Source organism: Balearica regulorum, chromosome Z, assembly GCF_011004875.1.
Source record: "Balearica regulorum gibbericeps isolate bBalReg1 chromosome Z, bBalReg1.pri, whole genome shotgun sequence".
NCBI lineage: Eukaryota > Metazoa > Chordata > Aves > Gruiformes > Gruidae > Balearica > Balearica regulorum.
The window spans coordinates 34,836,337-34,849,707 of record NC_046220.1 but is presented as its reverse complement, the minus strand read 5'-3'; the positions used below and the strand labels follow the sequence as shown (position 1 = coordinate 34,849,707).

General features: G+C 43.4%; 1 protein-coding gene and 1 long non-coding RNA gene across 2 annotated transcripts in view; both read right to left on the bottom strand.

Moving 5' to 3' along the window:
* Positions 1-13,371, bottom strand: part of LOC142599464 (uncharacterized) — a 393,830-nt gene that overhangs the window by 192,988 nt on the left and 187,471 nt on the right. The gene's annotated exons all lie outside the window — the stretch shown is intronic.
* Positions 1-13,371, bottom strand: part of LOC104643038 (metalloprotease TIKI1) — an 80,088-nt gene that overhangs the window by 25,993 nt on the left and 40,724 nt on the right. The gene's annotated exons all lie outside the window — the stretch shown is intronic.

Below are 13,371 nucleotides of genomic sequence, written 5' to 3'. Positions count from 1 at the left end.
GGGCAGCAGCCCCACACTCTCCCCAGGCTGACTGTCTCTGCAGGCAACGGGGGCTGCAGCTGCCCATGCTCCCTCCTCCTCCTCAGCTTTCACCTGGAATGCAAACACTCCCATTCCCTTCCTCTCAAGCTGAACCAGCGTGGCTGTCACAGCTCCTACCCCCAGGGAACCTCTCCCTTGACCTGACCGGAAAGGAAGAAGATCAGCAGAGGTCTCCTCCAGGTGTTGCTGCTTCCCCCCCTCCAGCACAGCATGGCTCTCCCAGGGCAGTAGCCTCAGGGCCTGACCCAGAGAGAGCTGCAGCTCCAGCTGCCTCCCACCTGGGGCAATGCACACCCCATGATGATGACCACCACTTAAAAGGCACAAGAGAGCAGTTTGGAGCAACACTTGACAAGGGCCTTTGGAGCCAAGCAGATGATGCAGCACCTCTATACCTCTCCCTCACTGCTCCAGCTGCTGCAGCGGGCACCCACCGAGCCCTGGAAAAGCAGGGAGCCAAGTAAGGACTTCGGACAGAAACTGCCCAGGCAGCATGGGACACCAGTGGGCACACTGGTGGAGCATGGAACTGGCTACTCACCCGTGCAGACAGCAACTCTCCATCAGCGTATGGCAAATAAAACACTGCTATCTCTCCTATCACAGCGCTTACTTGAGCTGCCTCTGGTTTGCACACCAAGACTAGACAACTGCAACAAGCTTTCCTACTACCTTCTGGCTTATTATTTTTTTTTTAATTTCTAAAGGAAGTAAGATGAAAGATATTGCTGAGGTCTTGAAACACATTTCAAAAGTGACTCTTGGGAGGCTTATTTTCCAAGCTCTGGTGACTCTCCGCAGCCTGATGTTTGCCTCAAACACCATCAAAAGCACTCTGGAGCTGGAGGTATTTGCCAACACCATGAAACTCACACATAAATAAGCATACACTTAATTTACTGAGATTATGTGAACTAAATCTTGGGATTACAGGGCAGGGCAGATGTGGGAACAAACAGGTGCAATTTGCCCTCTCCCACCACAACAATCCATCTCCTACAGAAAGGTGCAGGTCCCACCAAGCTTGAAATCACACTGTTCCCACTATGGCTAGAGCTGCCCATCTGGATCCAAACCACTGTGTATTTAAACAAATATGAAAGCATATATCTTAGTTCTGGAAGGGTGTTCATGAATACCAACATTCAATCCTATCTCATGTTTTTAAAAAGTGCAAGAATTCACTTTGTTGGTACAAACTGCACCTGATTAAAAGAATACCTGCAAGTAAACACTCAGGAAAGTTACATTAAACTAACCAGTGGCCATCTTGCAAAGGACCTCTGTTTAATTTGGAAGTAAATTAAACAAAAACTAATTGAAAGCACTTTATGTCTGAACAAAAGCTTCCATGCAGGCTAGGGTTTATTGCACTGCGAAACCATCATTTTTCATTTGTTTGGCTTCACTTCCCACAGAGAGAATCCCTAATGGATGTTAATGACCAGACAAGATTCACTGTGAGACGAGCCAAATCGATGCTGAAAATGCAGGGTTTCTACAGCCAGGACCTGCTAGGTCATGCCAGGAAAAACTCATATGTAACAGTCAGTCCAGCCAAAAGCACTTCCATGGGAATGGCTTATTTTGTAAGTTATTTAACTACCACAGCAGCTTCCGCTTGGACAATGTACCATTAAAGCAATATGTCCCTTTCTAGACTCTGCAGCCTTTGAAACAATGACCAGACAGTCCCTGTCCACAGAGCAGGAATAAGACCTGTGACAGTCTCCTGAGCTGGTCAGGTAGCTCTCCCTCAGTGCAGGGTAAGTACATCAAAGAGGCTTTGCAATCTTTACTGTTTGATTTTCATCTGAACACAAACCAGTGGAGGGTAACCAGCTTCTGTGGAGAAAACACCAGCCTGCTGGGCGAGTCATGAGAACAAAGCAAATCTTCCTCTCTCCACTGTACTCCCACAGCTTGCATTCCTGCTGTCGCTTGCTCTGCGTGCTACCTTCTGCTCCATACACATCTCTTCCCTCCTGCCTTGCAGTGTGCTTCAGGTGAAACAGATTCAGTCTCTCCTCCAAACAGGCTTGGCCTGGATACTAGCAGCCAGGTTGAGCCACACAGGCATCTTCCTTCCTCATGCCCACCCACTGGCCATAAGAAACTAGCACACAGTAAACTGCAAACAGCTAAATAAATCTGCCTCAAGAGCACATTTTCTACCTGCATTTATGGAGGATTATCACACTAGTTTACACAGGTATAGAGGCAACTCACATCCCCCCTGCCCCCTTCACATCTCTAACTGCTAGCATGACACAAAGTTCTTGTGGTGAGGCAGCTTTGGCAGTCCTCTGGTCTTTGCTAAGAGTACATCTGTCTGGTGTGGAGGTGGGAGAGTTGATACTGGGACTCATGAAGAAATCTCAGGATAGCAGCAGCTGAGGGCCTTGCCTGCCCAGCTGATGAAGCACAAAAGACCTTTCACAATGAGGTGGTTCATATTTCAGCTCAAAGAACAAAGCGTCCAAGCTCACTGCCCAAGGCTCCTACACCCCATCCTGACCATGACTGCCTGGGGAGGGAGCATCCAGCAGGCTGCCATGGACCTCACAGCCCAGTTGGTGAGTTTGCATGGTGCTGCATGGGCTGTTTTTCTTTGGCATGGAGGACTACAGAGGACTGTTCCCAGCCAGGTCAGACTTCCCCATGAGCAACGTCTTTCCCCATTTGGATCTAAACCTGCATCCTATCACTGCACATAGCACCTGAGATAGAAGTGACACAAGAACCACCTGAAGCCCACCCACAGAGGGGACTTTCACCTTGGCGTTGTGAGGGACAGAGGTGGTCTGAGCTGCTTTGATGACAGCAGCAGCAGCCCAAGTCCCACTGCACCATTCTCAACTACAGCCCAAGCATTGGGAGCAAGAAAAGTCAAGATACAACAAATGGACAGAAATCAAAAGAGCATCAATGTCTTTGACAATTAGTCCTCCTTAACAAGTTACAGTAACTTGTGTCACCAGTCTTTGCACAGCTGGAGAGCAGGAGATGCTATTGCCAAAAATAGTCTCCACATCAGCTGGTCTGAACAGAATGGTGGCATCCGCTGGAGAGGGATCATGGCACCCCTACTGAACAACTACACAGTTGGAATCTGTGTTGGAATCCACAGAAATCACTCCACATTCATCCTCCTGGCAAAACTATTCTTCCTTTCTTCACACCTCCCCCTCCAGCAACTCTACTCTACTCTGCTCCATTAAGTGTATTCATACTAGCATCAAAGCATCTCCTGAAAAGATGTATTTGGAGAACAAAAGTAACAAGTTTATTAGAAAGGGATTTTTTTCCTCCCACCTCCCATTTCCACTGTGATCTCTCTGTCTTCCCCCAACCCTCCCCCTTTTTGTACTGTGGAAAAAATCGATTAAGCTCTCTGGTATACATATTGCTGCAAGCCTCATTCTCCTCCTGGAGATTTCTTCAGCTGTCAGGAGACACTTGGCCCCTTTGCTAGCATTGTTGGAGTGGCCTGCTAGGCTAAGGGGGTGGGGAAAAGGGGGTTAGAGCCCGGCAGATGCCTTTTTTGTCAAAGACAAAAGACCCCCACCATCCACTCCACTTTTCAGCACTTTCATCCACATTGGATCAAAGTGCTATTCTGCATATGAAAGGAACCTGGCATTATGCGCCTCAAATTAGCCTATCGCCATCCCGCTAGCCTCCAAGTCTTCACAACAAAAGCGCTCACATCTGTTCCATCTTTTGCCTCATCTTCTGTTTTTTTTTCTCTCCGCTCTCGGTTTTTGAGGTCCATTCAGCCCCTTGAATTATAGTCTGGGGGAGCATCTTCCTTGCTCTGGGATCGCTCAGCCAGACAATTTGCTTTTAATTGTCTTAAGGAATCATGGCTTACTTTTGCATCCTTCCCAGAGACTAACTGCATCCATTAGGGCTTCCATTCAGCCTCTTCAGCCAATTCTTTCCCTCTTCTTCCTCCTTCTCTAAAGCGTGTTTCTCTCCTTGCTCTTCACCTGAAGGAGATCATTGCTTCTCTAGGCCAGTGAACACTACTGCCCCAAATCAAAGCAAGCCTCAAATCAAAGGCATCGTGACTGTGAAAGTCAATAATCCTCCTTTGTCATGGTAATGGTCCAGCAGGCCAAGTGCTGAGAAGAAAGTGGGATTCCTCGCTCCAATGCGACACAGCTCCTTAGATGTCTGGTGCCTGTGCCTCAGCTGCCTTCAAGGCATAAAGATGGGACTGGTATTCTCAGAGCCTGGAAACCTGAACGCACCTGCCATGAGGACAGCCCTGCAAACACCAGCCTCCAGGAACAGGCAGGAGACGTCTGATTTTGGCAGGGGCTGAGGATACCAATAGGAGATTTAACCCACCATTTGCAGCCTTCAGAGGAGCCTAAGTCACTCGCGGGGCTGTTGCACCAGATGAGATGCTCCCTGTGGCCCCTGCAACAAGCTTTTGTAAAGAAGAGAGAAAAATTAATCAGCTTCCCAAACGTGGACCACTTTTGTGAGAAAAATTGGATTCAGGTGACTAGAAGACACAGATTATTTGGGGGACTCAGCCAGAGGACAAGACACAAACAGTACAACAAGTCACGGAAACAAAAGGAAATGCGAATCATTCTAAGTTACCTATAAGCTACACATTTCCCGTGGGCTTGGTTGTATTTATGGCTTTTGTTCTCAAAAGCCAACATGGCAAGCAGAGGGAGCACCTCTTCTCTAGTACAATCATCCAAGGCACTTAGATGATACTCTGTTTGTCTCAATTCAGATGCACAGATGCTGGCAGAGGTAATGGCAGCTAAGAATTTGGTCTTTGGTCTGTTGGCAACAAACTCAACCTGACACATCTGGTGCCAGATTCTTGCAGTGTGTCTTTCCAGTACTGAACAAAAAGACACTCTGAAGTTTTTGGTTGTTATCTGAGATTTATATGGGAATATACAAGCCAATCCTTCTCCAACTATGAGCTATAAAAACAAAGGACTTCCAGTAATTTATCAGGCATTTCTGAAGCAATGAAAGAATTTATCATCCTCCTCTTGATGAAGGAGGATGGTAGATAATGCTGAATCAGAGGAACACTGCATACAGCACTGCTAGAAGAAATGCAACTCATTTACTTGTAACAGACTGCATTAATACAAAGCTTTTTGTCTGAGTAACTTACACTAATTTACAGCCTTTTATGTTTCCACTGACAGCAGAAGAAATAAACACCCCACTATGTGCTGAACGTGGAATAAGACCTACACTGGAACAGATTGTTCCCATTTCACAGGTGAGCTTGCAGTTCACAGCTGGACACCTCCACAACCTTGCAGAGACTTACTCCCATCTTTCTATAGGGCTAAAGTGAGGCTGGGAACCTGCTGCTGCACCTGGTCCCTGAGAGCTCTCCATCTAACCCCAGCTCACTGGGATTCCTCCTCATGTTGCAGGAATGCCTCAAGCTTTTCTAAAGTTCATCCTTGTGCAGAAAATTTTCTCTCTGTGCTGGAAATGAACTGGTGATGCATGTTTGCATGTTAGTAGAAAAGGGTGATTTTTTTTTAAATTCTATCTTTGTTAAGGATTTTGCAAACATTATCAAAGTTTGTTTTTAAAACCTCCACAAATCAAACCTTTATCAGATACATTTTTACCTCATCAAACAGAACTAGGGACTAGCCCTAGTTTTCAGGTTTCTACAGTCTTGAACCAAAGTTCAAAGCAAAAATATGGACTTTCAACATATTACACATAGAACTCCTGCCTGTCTCCTACTCAGCATTTCTTCATTTAGTAATGTCCAGCTTGTTTTGGATTAGCATTGCCACGTAGCTCATAAACTCAGGTCAAGATCAGACTTGGGAACAATTAACCAAACGCAAAAGAATTACTAGCAATCCATATTTCTCTTTGGGTATGCCCACTTTCCAATTTACAGGACTGTCTAAACAGTGTGCTAGTAGTAAGGGTTTCTTTCTTTTGCATAATTATGTATTTTACAAGACACTTAACACAGCCATCTCAAAATCATTTTAAAAGAATAACAGAGTTGTAAAGCGAAAAATCTGAAACTAGGGTTCCTTGGGCTGAGACTGGCTATACTTTTAAAATTCAACATCTGCAATTTGTTTGTTTGTTTTGTGTGTTGTTTTTTTTTTTTTAAAAAAGCACCCCTCTACTAAAATAGGAGTTGCTTTAGTCCATCTCCTCTTCCTTCTTTTCCACTGGGTACTCTTAAATTTAATGGAAGCAAAACTAAAATACTGAGGTTAACAAAGCAAACACTTTAAAAAAAAAAAACAAACCACAAACTTTTAAACAACTTGGCAGGAAAATTCCCTTAGAACGGAACAATTTGGCTTTCCAAACTGCAGAAATGTAGGAATGATGAAGATATCACTGTGTCTGCCACTGTAAGGAGTAAGCTAATAACACAGCCAAAGCCCAACCTATCTCCACATCTGCAAGGACAACATTTAGCAGTACTTTTTATCTTCCTAAAACACCATCAACGAAACTAAACAAACTTGGTATTGATGACCTGGGATTTGGCCTCCTTTTTTTCCCCCCCCCCCCCCCCTCACTCAACCACAGATGCTCTTTGAAGTGCTGCTATATGAAAGAAAAGGTCTTACAGGTCCCCTCTTGTCTGCATTGATTATTTTTTCACTTGTTCTCTCTAGCACAGTCGATGCATAGCTTAGGACTAAATTTGGCAGCAGTTTGGAAGATTGCTAGAAGTAGGATGTCTTAGAAATACAGACTACTGAAGTTTGAAAGAACTTTCACCGGTTCTTGTGCACCTTTTTTGGTGGAATGGAATAATTCAGAAAATAAACTTCTCATTGGCTTGACTGGTTCCCCCTCTTTTTGTAAAATCAATGTGTATTACTTGCATAATTCATGTAAGCATGAGCAAATCAACGCTATAAAGTTAATAAACAATCTAGCCTTGCAATGTGATGAACAAGCTCAGACAGTTATCATATGCCTTCTGGTAACCATGCAACAAGATACTTTGGATTTTCTTGAAGTTCTGCCAGCTGGGAAAGCATGTTCCATATAAAACACTCAGCATTGATAAAACATTTTTCCACTCAACAGAACAATTAGGCCAGGACTCTGGCTGCTGTTCCAAACAGAACAACAACTTTGAACCAGTGTTTATGTCAAAAGCAACTCAGAGCTTCTATAAGAGAAGCTTCTGACTTCCAAATGGAGCACAGCAGAGCAAGACGACCTTTTCAAGGTACAGGGGTGAAAGGGAAAGTTTATTTTAGTGGTAGACTTGCCAAGAAAAACCTCAAACAGAACTGCTGAAATGGTCCCTAGCTAGTTTCAGGCAGATCAGAGGCTGGAAGTTCCCAGTGCAAAAGCCTTCCAAGAGGAATAGCTGACAAAATTTTCACATAGTGAAACACGGGCCTAACACAGTGCTCTTCATAGTAACTGTGAGCTCAGCCACACAGAAAAATTAGCGTACCCTAAGGTAGGGTGGGAATTTACAAGCCACCAGCTGTGCTGTGTGAATGCCCTGAGAGGATTTTCTTGGAATGAGCCAGCTGGCTCCACTGCCAGATGGCACCTCCCCTCACCTCCTTGGCTGTCCACATTAGGACATGACCAGTGGTCCCACTTTAGCCAACACACCAAGCTGCCTTTGTGGAAAAATCTAAAATACTCTAATTTTCAGACCCATGAAAACCCACCTGCTGCCAATGCAATCAGGGAACTGCTGGGCGTTTGGCACTTCTGAAAAATAGGTTGTTTATTGTTAGAAATATTTGTGGGTTTTGTTTTGTTTTTGTCTTTCAGTTTTGTTCTTGAAAGGGATTGCTGCATGCCAACAAGGACCCCTCAGGAATTTTAAGTGACTGTCTAAGTTCAACTGATTTGCAAGAAATCTCACAGATCAGGTAAGCTATTGCTCTCAAAGTATGGAAGATTTTAACCTGTGGACTTCTGTGCCAGTTTCAATGCACTCAAAGCCAGAAGAAAGGATTCTTATTTCCCCTGCTCACCTCAAGACTTATTTGCTGTGTAATAGGCCTTTATTATTTTCCTTGTCCTGCTGACTACCTTTTAAAAAAAGATTTTAAATTACCAAAAAGTAACTGTAGTTCAAAGTATGAATTCAGAAGGATGTTAGCTCAAATTGGATTGCAGTAGCTTTGTAACAGGCATCTACCAACTCTGCCACTTGGAATGGATTGGAACAAAAAGCATCACAGAAAAACTATCTAAAGATTTTGTCAGGCAAGAAAGTCATGGACTATCCCTGAACTCATATCCTTCAGACAAACTGATCAGAGATTTCTTAATCATGTCAGTGAGGAGGGCAGACAGCAGTCCTGACAATGAGCTAACCCAGTCTTCTTTAGCCCTTTTGAGCCCTAGATAGTCAAATAATTTTGTTAAAGGCCAGGGCAGGTCACCCTCCCCACAGCAGTTTCAGCACATGGTCACACATACTCTCTGTCAGGGTAAGTGAACCGGATAAACATTTGCTCAAGGACCCCTGAGAAAAGCGGAGGTGTCTGCCAAGAGCTCATCATTTTCAGAAAGTCACCAGGATTACAAAAGTCTGACTGTCAAGATTAAAATGACCTAAGATAAGCAGGAAGGTTCTAGGGTGTGATGAAATGTGGTGGTAAAACAAGAACAAAGCATGGCAAGATTTATCTCATGGGCATGTTATACTTCGGCCTTGGAAGGGAACACCTGGGTACTTTTCCTGGGCTAGGTAGGGCAGTGCTTTTTCAGAAGTTTTGTGGAAAAGCTGCAGTGCAGCTGGTACCAACTCAACCAGCAACTCCACGTATAGAGAAATGCAAGAAAATATTGGCTTAAGGTCTGTAACTTTCAGCACCAAAGCAAAAAGCTCTGGTGTACTCAGAATTGTGCAGAGGATTTTTAAAGGCATAATAGGATGTGAATCATCATTCTCCAAATCCAGTTTTGGAAATAACAGACAAACAATACTGTACAACTGTGACAGAAACAAAACAATAAGCAGGTACTATGGGCAACAAAATTCAAGTGGCTGAACTGTGCACTGTCCCCAAGCTGGGTAAATTCTGACAAGCTGTATTTTCAGATTAACAGGATCTTTCGCAGGGACTCACAAGTGACTTAGTTCCTTTTATTTTTGGACAACAAACCCTCAAGAATGCCTGTACAGCACAGGCATGAGGCTTGCACTCCAAAAAGTCTAGTCTGAAAACTTAAATTTGAATGACAACACACCACATGCAGTCTTGGGTTAAGTTTCATTACTATTATCCACCCCAAAATTCTGCAGAAGGATCCCTCCCTCCTGCCTCATTACAGTTACACAACGTTACTAATGTGCATCTTCTCTATGTCAGGCAACATCTACTGAAGATCCTTATGCTCGTGTCTCTTCAGATAAAATCTGAGATGCAGGTCCACAAGCCATGTGTCTATGCAGTGTTGTGACACTGGATAAAGGATAAAAGAGTTCAGAGATTACCTCGCTCTGGATTGTGACACAGAATTGATAACAACAATTATTGCCACCCATCCCTTCAAATACACTACGTATTCCCCCCCCATAAAGTTCCTACAGTTTTTTTAAAAATACTCTTTTACATGAAAGGATTAAAATGCTACCCCCAAACTCACATAAAAGGAAAATAAAATTGGCATTGAGAAACGTGTCAAAATCCAACAGACAGAAGAAACAATCTCTTAGAATTCATGAACTCCTACAAATTCCTCATTTTATCACCTTGGGAAAAATTCAGCCCTGTTGGTATTTCTGATCAGTCTTCATCTCTAACCTTTCTAACTAGAAATGATTATGAGACAAAGTTGCCTCCTTCAAATAGGACATCTGGCATTTGCTACCCTGCAATGTGTGACCCCCAAATAGGGAAGCAACACTCTTTTGCCACAGGCATTAACAGCAACGGACCCCACTGGACCAGCTCATGTCACAGCTCAATGGCAGCTCAAGCCCGCCCTTCTCCAAGACTACACACACCAGCATGCCACAATACACAATGCATCCTGATGTTGGTGTGTTTTTCCACCACACCCTATCAGGATTCTGCTTCCAAATTGGTGCTCATCTGCCCTTCAAAGTGACCCTAGCTCTAAACCTCCCCTTCATTTCTAGTAGCTACTCCCTTCCTGGGGGCATCAGCTTGCTTTTTTACTCGAGCTCAACTTTTGGGTTTTTTGCCTCCTTACACACAAGCAGTACAGGGAGCTCACTGAAGATAGGGAATGTCAGTATTACCTCTTCTCTAATTTTTTCAGACTCAGAAATATTTCAGCTTGGATGGAAGAAAAGTCCACAAGAGCCCTGCTGGTGTAGGAATCTTTCCAGACATTGCCCTAAGAATGCTCATCCAAAAACATTCATCAATATCAGGGTCCAATATGAGACATGAGTTGCTCTTAGTGATGCCAGTTTTCCAGGCTCTGCACCGTTCATGATTAAATACAACTAAACACAAACCTACCAGGACAATAGAGATTTCCTGTTCGGAACATATCATACTTACTATGTGGTTAAACACACTTGGTGCTGAAAAGTAAATTCTCACCAAACAAACATTTCGTTAGGGTGCCTTACATAGAAGAACATCTGTTTCTCACAGATTAAACAAGGAGTGAAATCACCATCCCTCAGAACAGCATTTCAAACTCTTGTATAAATCTAAAAAAAATGAAATGGGGTCAAACATCCAGAGCCTGCTGAGCAATTTGGAATTCATGCAAAAAGGGAATTTAAGTTTCCCAAGAGGTTTCAGAAGTCCCTGAAAGTTTTGCACATCAACCCCACTGTGATCTCTGTGAGCTCAGTGGAGATCTATAAAGTACTGTGGGTACACATGTGAATTCCAAGGATAGAGGACATTAAAGCCTTTTGACATGTGCACGCACACTACTATCCAAAAAATTCAGTCCTAACCAGCTACAGTCTTCCAGCTGAGCAGTGCTGCAAATTAAGTATAACACTCTTGCTAGCGTCTGACTTCATTGTTTCTATTCTTCCTCTTGCACTCAAAAATAGGATTTCACAGTATATGAGCACATTGAGCTCGTTCTGATACATTGGCTGAAGCCCCTCTTCCTACTACACAAACCTGAGTTCTACATAAATTTGTGTCTTTTACCATTCAAAGCCCCCTTTTCTAGACTTAAGTCTTTCCCTTCTGCTTGTTTGTGCATGACCTGCTGGCATGATTGTGTGAGTACCCAAATAGGTTCCAGAACCAGTGAAAGTGCCCTTGGTGGGCTGCAGACCTGACAAGCACACCCAGAACACACTCAATTCAATGCTCCCAGTTTTCTACTGCTCCGAAGGTGGGGAGGAGAAGGGTAGGATCCATTCCTGATGGTCACATGCTCAGTGCTCAACCTCACATGCCAACTGCTATCACATTTGCTTTTTATAATCAGGCTGTCCATACCTCCCAGACTCAAGGGCAATAGGTGTCCATGTTTCAGTATGAAATTCAAGTTGCAATGCTGATGTATCAGCTTCTTCTAACATGACAGTATTGATGCTCTGCCAGGTGACATGAAGCGTTGAGGAAGGAAGTGCTTCCACATCCATCCTTAAATGGTGAGAGTGAGAGCCAAGGGAGACAATTCACTCTCTTGGTATGTCCTCTGGTCAGCATCAAAGCTTAGTACCAAACCCAGAACCCCAATCCTTTGCAGTCTCTACTGCAACCTCCTTGTACAATCCCTTCCAGGCGACCTTTCAGATGAAGCAGACAGCACTGCTACCTGTCAAGTCTCCAGCTTGTATCATGCGCACATCAGGAGAATGTGAGTTTACAAACATAAAAATAGCAGCACCACTGGTTAAGAGGTGCAAACCTGAGTCATACACCAGGCTCACAGCTAGTATGTCCAGTTGTATACACGTTACTAAATATTTCAAACCAAGTAAAACAAAACTTGAAGGCTGTATGCGCTGACAACTCCCTCATTCCCTGTCCTTGGTTATGGACAGTGACAAGCCATCCCAGCTCTGGGACACGAGACTTCTCCAAGTTCTCTTTTTGCAAGAAAGATAACCAAATAAATGTAAATCCAAATCGTAATTCCCTTCTAAGTCTGTCTGCTATAGATATCCAGACTCTGGTGGGACTGTATAACCCCTCTGTACTGGCCCTTAAAAAAAAAAATATTATTAGCATCTTTATTTTGCATCCAGGAAGGAATATACAGACAATTTTACTTATGGTCTAGTTAATCCAGCCCCATGTTTTCAGTTTACTCAGCGATCACGTAATTCCGCTCCAGAAGCCATCAAAGTTTTGTCAGGACAATCTTTTATCTTGAATGACCTCATAATACTCAAAATCCACTGGGTCAACCCTCAGTACATTGTGTCAAGGATGTATTTGGTGCAGCTCAGTGTTTATTTAAAATGTGGTCAGACAGACCAGTCATCCAAGGACATCAGATGACAGTCCATGAAATGACTGCACATTTTAAAAGCAGTCATCAAAAACCAGACCCAAGCAATCATGAAATAAAAATAATTAACACTTTAAGCCTAGCATATTTTTTCTCTGCTGATAGACTCTTTGCAATAGCACTGCACAAGATGGCCTGCAATTCTCCACTACCAGAAAGGGCTAATGCAATTTCAGTTTAAAATAGCTGAAAAACACTGTTTGATATAAGTGCTGCCATGTTTGACCTTTTGTTACATTTCAAAATGGTTTTAATTCAAACTTTCTGCCTAACAATTTTCAAGGACATGCTTTTATCTTGTTAAACACTATTACTACATATACCTAGTCCAGTTTTCTTGGATCTCACTTGTTCTCCATGGATGTTCAAAAAGCCTGGCTTATCAGTTCATGGTATCCTGTGTTAGTTCCTTTAGAAGCCTTGGCTGTGTGTCATCTGGTCCTGCTGGTTTTGAAATGGTTAGTTTTACCAGGTATCCTTTCACGCTCCCCTCATCAATAACTTGCTGGCTAAACCAACATCAGTTCTATTATCTTCCTGATGGTCCATAACAGCACTGTTTTTTAACTAAAAAAATTTGCTTGCTTCAGCCCTTCCACCATCCTCAGATACTCCAAAGCTGTTCTCTCAAGAGCTTCTTTCTTTTTCTTTTCCTTTTCTACCTCCACAGCTTTTGCTCCCCTGCTGAAAAATGCTGCAATGAGTATTTCTGCATCACAAGGGACTGTGCACCAGTGCAGACCTGCTGGGACAGAGTTCTCAAAAAATCAGGCCACCAGAAAATCCATTTTGAAACACTTCTTGCTTCTGCCCACTCCATTTTCTTATCACACTCATTAGACAGCATGGCTTTATCTACCCTAGAAGCAGATTCTTTGTTTAACA